We start from the raw sequence: 8,865 nt of genomic DNA on the forward strand, positions 1-8,865 counted from the left end.
AAATATACCCTTTTCCAGTTTAAAACCATTTGCCCTTGCCCTGTTGCTATCTGCCCTTATAAAAAATTCTTCCCCAGCCTTTCTTTATGCCCCCTTCAGGTACTGGAAGGCTGTTATAACGTCCCCTCAGAGCCTTCTCTTCTCCAGGCTGAAAAGCCCCAGCTCTCTCCTTTTAGGACATCTTCATGGCCCTCCACTCCAACAGCTTGATGTGCTCCTGTGCTCTTGTGCTGGGGGCTCCAGATCTGGACGCAGTACTCCAGGTGGGATCAGAGTAGAGGGGCAGAATCACCTCTCTCAACCTGCTGGTCACACTTCTCTTGATGTAAGCCAGGGCATGGTTGGCCTTCTGGGCTGCAAGTGCACACTGCTGGCTCATCCTGACTCTTTCTTCAGCCAACACCCCCAAATCCTTCTCCTCAGGGCTGCTCTCAAGCCATTCTCTACCCAAACTGTATCTGTGTTTGTGATTGCCAATTACCAATTCATCTTGGTCCTGAGTCCCTCTGAGCACACCAGGCATGTTCCCATGGCCATCTCTTCTGCTTTGTGGCATGGGGACACAAACATGTCCATCTGCTCTTCCTCACCCTGCTCACACACCCACAGTGCGACTTTCTCACGAGGCTGCTGTGAGCAGTGCAGCACCAGCTGTCATCACACAAACGAGCTGTATTTACTTGTGACCAACGAAGTGCTTTTAACCTACATCCCCGAAGCCAGCAGGACACTCCCAGTCTGTCAATCAGACCATAATACCTCATACCTACCAGGCTTGTTTTACTTTCGTCTTTGCCCGGCTTCCTTTTTGATGGTATGGTAAACACAAGCGAAATGCCTTGAGAGCAACAGTCGGCAGAGACAGCAAGAACTGCAGTCTGCACATAAGTTATAGCACAGAGCAGAGGGAAAATGCATGTCTCAGAAGTGGTTTCAATTTCATGCACATATCCGACTCCTACAGCCAGTTCTGATCAGTAGCAACATTTTAAGAGAGGTTTCTTATTCCATTTTTTTTTTATTCTTTCTGTCCCTCCTGTTGAGTCCTTTGTTATTTTACAGGTTGGACCACAAGTTTCTCACATGAGACTGAAAAGACTGAAATAAATGCAAAGATGAACATGAATAGGCTTCACTTGGAATTAAAATGCAAAAGGGAACAAGTTATTTTGCCTGATCAAATACTGGGAACTATTTCAAATTCTGTTTTCTTCCTGTTTTGGCATTACAACATGCTTTTGAGTGATACATGTTTGTTAGATGTTTCTCCTTAACATCTCCCCAACTTGGATCGAGCTGAAACAGACAGGAGCTGAGGTTTTGCTTGTTTGTTTGTTTGTTTTCCTGCAGCACATCAAAAATGCAGTGCAAGCTTTAATGACTGTCTGTTATAACATGCCTTTTGAAGGACGGCAGGCTTTTATAGGGGAATGAGGCAATTAATACGTTACTTAGGCATGCAAAGACAAGTTAGAGGCAGATGTCTTTCTTCCCTTGATACAGCAACACAGCATTAAAACAAAGACTTCTTAAATCTTTTTTTTTTTTGGTCTATCTCTGTTCACAGGTTGCTTGTTTAAGTCGAAGCTTCAAAAGATCACCATATTTTCAGGACCAGTAATTTCTGTCTCAAGCTCACTGTCCTGTCAATTATTTCAGCTAACAAAATGAAAATCAGTATCTCAATCCCTGTAAGGGAATGCTAGTAGTAAACTCAAGAGCTCCCGTGTCTCAGCCTCTAAAGAATGGCTTTTATAGAACATCCATTTCTCCTTCAGACTCGGGTACTGCAGAGCCTGGGGTCCCAAACTGCATGTCTCACTGCACCTTGCTTTGCCCCTAACCAGGTGGGTGGGTGAGGAGAGATGCGTAATGCTTTCTAAATCACAGGGTCAAGGAGCTGCTTGTTGCTCTAGGCAAAAATCAGCACTTTGCCAGCCTGATAACAAGAGAGCTGAGACACAGCAGATTACAGTTCCTTTAATTTTCTTCCAGTTAATTAAATGATCAATGGCAGCATTGGCTTTCAGCCATGGCAGTGCCAGCTGAAGTGAGCTCTCCAGTTTATGAGAGGCTAATCAATAGGCTTCATTTATAGCAGTGATACAGGTTTTTATTTTAAAGCCAAATATCAAAATGCAGAGGCAAAATACTGCTGTTTTCACAGCAAATGGGGATCTGCCCCCAAAATATCCTAAGGAAGGTAAGGATGGCACTGTGGTTACAGCTTTAGCTTGGAATGCTTTTTCACTTCTCTGCTTACCATAGACTTCCCTCGTGACCACAGACAAAACCCCTAAGTCCAGATATGCGAAGACATTCAGGCAACTGAGATAAAAATCAGCTGGACTTGGGTACATAAATAGCTTGTGGATCTGGGCCTGTGGAAGATAGGCTAAGCTCCCTGTTTATTAAGGGGTAATAGGTACTTCCCACTGCCACAGCAGGACGGTAGCAACTCAAGTCACATTGGCTAAATTAGAGCAAAGAGAAGGCAGTGATTGAATGCCTGCAAAGGTGTTTCACCACAAGCAGCACCTGAGCATTTTGCTCAGTGCCTTCTCCAGCAGTATTAAGTGCTATCAAGGGCTACCCACCTCCATCAGGGATAGCAGAAACCAGTTTAATCTTTGCTTGCTTCCAGCTCTTCCTTGGTTCAAATTCTGTTCCCAGGGACTGTAGGCAGACACTACAGACATGGAGCAACAAAAGCAGGACTACCAGCACTGGGCTGTCAGTGCGCTTCAGCAGCTGGGAAAATTAGAGGAAAACTAGTTGAGGCATAGAATGGACAGGGGCTATTCCTGTGTTGTTAATGAGGAATTCAGCAGTACTGTCAGGTTATGGTAGGTTGGAGCTAAAAAGCACGGAGGACAGGAAAGCCCTGGGTTCATATGTCAAAAGATGTCATGACAAGATAGAAAGTGTCTGCCAAGGAACTGAGTAAGCAAGATGCAGCACCATAATGATTAAGCTCGTGCATCAAATCTCTCGTTGCTATCTGAGATCAAATGTTAAGTAATGAAACTGTTTACCAATAAGAGGTAACTTATGAGCGTGGGAAACAAAGATCTCATAGCAGATGGATCTAGATAGGAATGACCACAGACCTCACCATTTTCAGAACCAAATGAAGATGTGTTTATGCTGCCAGCTTTTGCTCAGGATGAGTCTTCAGTGCATGTATGTATTAATGCTCTCAACAGAGAAAATTATATGCAAACTAATGAAGTTTTCTTTTTCCTGTCTTGGAAAGAAGGAAAAAGATTAGTTCATGGATGTGATTTTCAGTTAAGGCATTGAAGCCATCAGTTCATTGTGAGCAAAATGTCACACCAAAATCTAGACAGCAGAGTCAGAAACCAGTTTCATTTTATCACTGCTTCCTGTCTGCTGCCATTATTTTAAAAAATACGCAGTGGAGTATACACAGTAGCATCTCTACCACTCATTTAAGTTACTAAAACTGCTACACAAAGCTGAGAGGAGCTACTGCCAGCAATCTCCCCCAGGTAAAAGCAATCACTGGCTAAGTACAACAGCTTGTGGATTATTGATAGGACTGGCAGCTGAACATTAAGCCATCTTCTCCCAGAGCAGCAACAGAAGGAATCTAATGGACATAGCAGGGCATGCTTTCTGGAGAAGGAGGAATCCATTCTGCTGGAGCAGGAACATTTTTGCAGATTGTTGAATTGAAAACAAACAAACCAAATCAACCCATTAGGTACTGAGATCCATAGAAGAGATCACCGACACAGACAGGGCCAGAGATTCACATGCCAGAGTCTTAGCAGCTCCTGGAAACGTCTGTTTAAGTGGTTTGTTGGGCAGGACCATTTGCTTTCCAGGCTCCTCTGAAGCTCTCAAGCCCACATGAGGTGCCCCCAGGCCTGTGCTTCATGCAGTGCTGCAAAAGGACCAGCACAGCCACACTGCTCTGTTTGTGGGGCTTCTCAGTGAAAAACTGGAAACAGCCACAATAACAAAACCCAGGAGAAAACACTCCCTCTTCCACCAAATTGCAGATAAGCAGGCTTGGCTCAGTCAAAAGGTCAGCTCATTGACTTCTTCAAGGTCATGTACATAGCCAGCAACATTCTCAGGAATACAACCCAGCTTTCCAAATTATCTATAACAGATCTGTGCAGTAACCACTAATCTTCCTGGCAGGGATTTTTATGGGCAAAAAGTTCATCACTTTTTTTTTTTCTCCATCAAGAATGGACAAGACATATGATATGCATCATATGACTTAAAGACTTTTCCCTTTAAAGCAAACTTGTCTTAAAAAATGGGCTGAAAGTTATTTAAACAAGCTGAAAAGTACCAAGGAGCATTGTTTACTTTGCAAAACATAGTTATCTCATGTCCAGGAACCCTCACTAATTTGAAAAATTTCCACATGACCTCAGAGTTTCTGAAGCATGTGTGAGCCTTCTGCAGCATCTGCTGCATCGGATGGTAAAGGAATTGCTGCCATAGGCCCACGGAAATGGGGATGAAGTTCTGTCTGACAAGTCTGAGATGGCACAGCTGAGCAAGTTGTTCAAAATAAGTATGCATGTAATTCATGCCCAGAGAGCTGTGGGTGTCCCATCCCTGGAGGTGCCCAAGGCCAGACTGGATGGGGCTCTGTACAGCCTGATCTGGTGGGGGGCAACCAGCCCACAGCAGGGGTTGGGGCTGGGTGGGCTTTAAGGTCCCCTCCAGCATAAACCTTTGTGTGGTTCTGTGATTCTATAATATGCATTCTTACTTGAAAAACTCTGCTCCACACACACAGCCCAGCTGCTGGTCTCAGGGCTGTGGCCTGTGCTAGACACAGGGAGGTGTCCTGGCACTGGATGCGTCCAGAAGTGCTGGTTGTCAGAGAAATCAGGCCGTGCTTCTGCAGGCTCATAGGAGGGGAATGAGGAAAATGGCGTTTCCTGGAGTTAGCCAACACCCCTGACCAGAGAAAGTCAATCTCATCGATTATTATCTCTCCTTCTGGTGGCCCTCTCTAATCTTTTCTGCTGGGGAAACTCCTCCCAAATGTCTCATTGCTAAACAGCAATTAAAGCATGAGGACATGAGCAACCCTGTGTTACAAAATGGCTCACTGGCAGCAGAGGACTGCCAGGCCTGGCTATGATAGTGCACTCTGCCTTTTCTGACTGCTTTCAGGAGCCAAGAACATCCACCACTCATCAGAGACCCCGTGAGAGCTCATGGACCCTTGTAACACCATCCCATGCCTTTATGCAGTGCCTGAGCTCTCTGTGTGAGGCTGGGTGATGGAGACCAGGAGGCTGGTTCAGCCCTGTGGTGGGTGACAGCATCAGCCTTCAGATACCAACATGGGACCATTCTTCAAAACATTTTGTGTTTGGCTGAGTGTGTGAACTTCCAGGCGAAAGCTTCTCCTCTGCTGCTCTGTTTCTTGTACATATCAACATGGACAGCTTCATTTTCTCTGTGGTGAAATAAGCTAAAATTCCAGAAAATAGGAGCAGGGTTGGGGCCTGGTCTCCCAACTTGTTTTGGTAGAAAAACTTCTTTGGTTAGGAAAATCATCTTCTCCAAGAGAATGGTGATGCAGTGGCACAGCTGCACAGGGAGTAGTAGGGTCACCATCCCTGGAGGTGTTCAAGAACCATGGAGATGTGGCACTGAGGGACATGGGCAGTGGGCACGGCGGGGGTGGGCTGGGGTTGGGCTTGGGGATCTCGGAGGTCTTTTCCAACCTGAATAATTCTACGATTCTGTGAAAAGCAATAGATGAGCTTGGGAGGAAGGAGCCTTCCACTGGGCATCCTGCTGAGCTGTCCCAGGGAAGTCCCCACAGGCACAAGGGATGGGGAAAATGATGGAGGTGACAGTGAGCAGAGATGGTGAACACATGGTGCAAGGACAAAGTGGCTTCAGAAGAGGGATGGAAGTGTACAAGCAATAAAATGGGAGCTACCAACACAGTGTTTTCTGTTAATCACAGCAGACTGCTCTGCTTCCCAGTGAGAAGACACCACAGAGAGGTGAGAGAATCTGCTGAGGAGCCATGGCACAGCCTGTACCATAACATCACACTGGATGCAAAAGGTGAGCAACTCCCATAGCAACCCAGAGGGGAGCACCTCACGTTTGGTGAGGCATTGGCACAGGCTGCCCAGGGAGTGGTGGAGTCACCATCCATGGAGGTGTTCAAGGGAAGGACAGATGTCACACTGAGTGACATGGTCTGGGGCGGTCACAGACACGGCTTGACAGTTGGACTAGAAGATGTTCTTGATCTTTTCAACCTTAATGATTCCATGATACCCAGAGCAGAGTGCAGGGCGAGGTAAATGTGCGACCTGCAGCTGGAAAGAGCAAATAAACAGGAGAAAAGGAGTAATGCTGCGGGCTGGGAAGGGGCTGGTGGTGCTGGGAGTTTGCAGCTGCCCCATCGAGGGCAGAAGCACGCTAAAACCATGAATTCTTCTGCAGAGACCCATCAGAGGAAAGCTCTGCTCCCTGTCACTCACAGCATGATGTGCTGCCAGCTGCCCCAGAAGCTGCACGCCTCTGCTCACGCTCACAAAATGCATCCAGCGCTGTTCTGCGCAGGAATTTACTGACGTCAGCAGTTCAGGGAAAGCCACCGGATATTAAAAAAAAAGGCACTGGGATTAAAAAAAAAAAAAAAAAAAACACGTAAAAAACGTAAAATATTAATAGCGGCACTGACTTTTAAAAGCCTTGACATAAGTAGAAAATAGAGCTAGCCGCATTTCATAAATGTTTAAAGGATGGATGGTATTCCGTAGCAAAATGCTGTCCTCTGTGACAAGCGTGGAGGGAGCATCTAGGGGCAGAGGGACTCAATGACATACATTTGTCTTCCTGTGTGTTTTGGAACATGATTTATTCGTGTTCATTGAAATGACAGCTTTTCTGGTAATTTCTTCCTTTCCCAGAAAGAAGCCTTAATCTCCTTACTGGAAATTGTACTATTTATGCAGCAAATCCTGCCTCTGAAATTGCTTGAGATCACAAGTTATGTAACGTAAACAGATGGAGTTGGACCTTTTTTTTTGGTATGTCAATTCATATTATAATCTGAGCAGACTGTGATCGTTTATCAGCTCATTTGCAGTGCAGAGAAATAGATGGAGGAGCTTAAATATGCAGTTAATATATGCTTGCATAGGAATGCTTATGCCCGCAACAAGGCCATCACTAAAAAGCAATAATAACAACGCTTATTAAGGACTTTCTTCATTCTTATGAACAGGAAAGCTCTGTGTGCCACAAAGTGCATCATATCATGACCATCATCCCACAGAGACATACACATGGCTTTACTTACACAGCAGATAGATGCAGTTATCTGCAGCTCTGGTGCGAAGTTACATCTCTGAGAGTGTCAGTGAGATTGAACAGATGAATGAGGGGCAGGAGGAGCTGGAGAGAAGCAGGCAGAGTGAGAGCCCTGATGGATGCTGCCCGCTTCGATCCTTCAGCAGCATTAAGCATTAAGTGATGGATCGTCCATCCAGCTCCCACTGACCACGTGCATTCCCTGTAGAAGTCAACATACAACATACAATACCCAGTTTTAAAATTCACATTAGCTTAACAGTTCTTCTGCTAACGCTCATGAGCAGGCAGATAAAATCCTGAAGGGCTCAATTACACTTGTGTAGATTTTATCTTTTTTGTTGTTCCTCGTGTGGATTTTTTTTGTTTCATGTGACTTTAAGCTAAAGTGAATCAAGGCTACAGAGAATTAAATGGAAAAAGAGGATGAAAAGGAATGGAAGGGAAAGCTGGTAAACAGAGGTTTTTCCAAAATAAGACAACAATGCACGGTCTCTCTAAGTGTACTTAAAACTGGGGGCTCAGTCAGACACATTTGGGAAAGGGAAGAAAAAAGAAAACTTTGAGCACAAATCTGATTTTCTAACAACCCAAAGTTCAACCAGGGCTAAAAAGCCACCAAGTCTAAATATAGTTTCAGTCCAACCACATTTTATACTTTCATTCCATTCTGTGGGAATTCCCTATATGACACACTTGCACATTTGGGACCAAACTGCAATCTAAGTCTCAACCCACAGTGAGCAGTTTGCAAGAGGAGAGCTTTCTTGAAAATCTCAGAAAACAGAAGAAGAACTCCTGCCATGATACAGCATTTTCTGCAAAAGCAAAACCATAACACAGCTGTGGGTGCAGTTTTTCTTCTGGGGCAACCACTGTGCTTGCCAATGGGGCAGAGGATTCCAAGATGCCCTATGGATGTGCTGGGATGATGGCAGCTCAGGTTTCATTGCAAAGCAAAACCTTCCATTTTGATCCCATTATGGCTTCTAAATTCCTTCATCTCCTCAAACTTGAATTTTTCCAAATGCATTTAAGACTTCAGAGAGAACAAATTTTAATGAAGCATCAAGTGATGTAAGTTGTCACAAAGACGAACTGATGGTAGAAGGAGTAAAACATTTCAAAGTCAGCCTCAGTTTTAGTAAGGAAACAGTTTCTTGTCCACAATGCTATACAGCATCTCAGAGTCACAGAATCACTTAATCATAGAATCACAGAACGATTGGGTTGGGATGGACCTTAAAGCTCCCCCCCAGCTCCACTCCCTGCCATGATCTGGGTGCCCCCCACCAGCTCAGGTTGCCCAGAGACCCATCCAACCCAGCCATTGGGCATCTCCAAGGATGGGGCACCCACAGCTCTGGGCAGCAGTGCCAGGGCCTCCTTTCTTCTGGATCAGAAACTTCACATACCTGGTACTGCTAATGTGAGAAAAATTATAAGGGGTTTATAATTAATTCTGGATGTTGGCTGGTGATTAATTGAGCCCAGTGCTTTTCCGTTAGAAACAACTTCAGATAG

This window comes from Phasianus colchicus, chromosome 5, assembly GCF_987193195.1.
Source record: "Phasianus colchicus chromosome 5, bPhaCol1.hap1.1, whole genome shotgun sequence".
Taxonomy (NCBI): Eukaryota; Metazoa; Chordata; class Aves; order Galliformes; family Phasianidae; genus Phasianus; species Phasianus colchicus.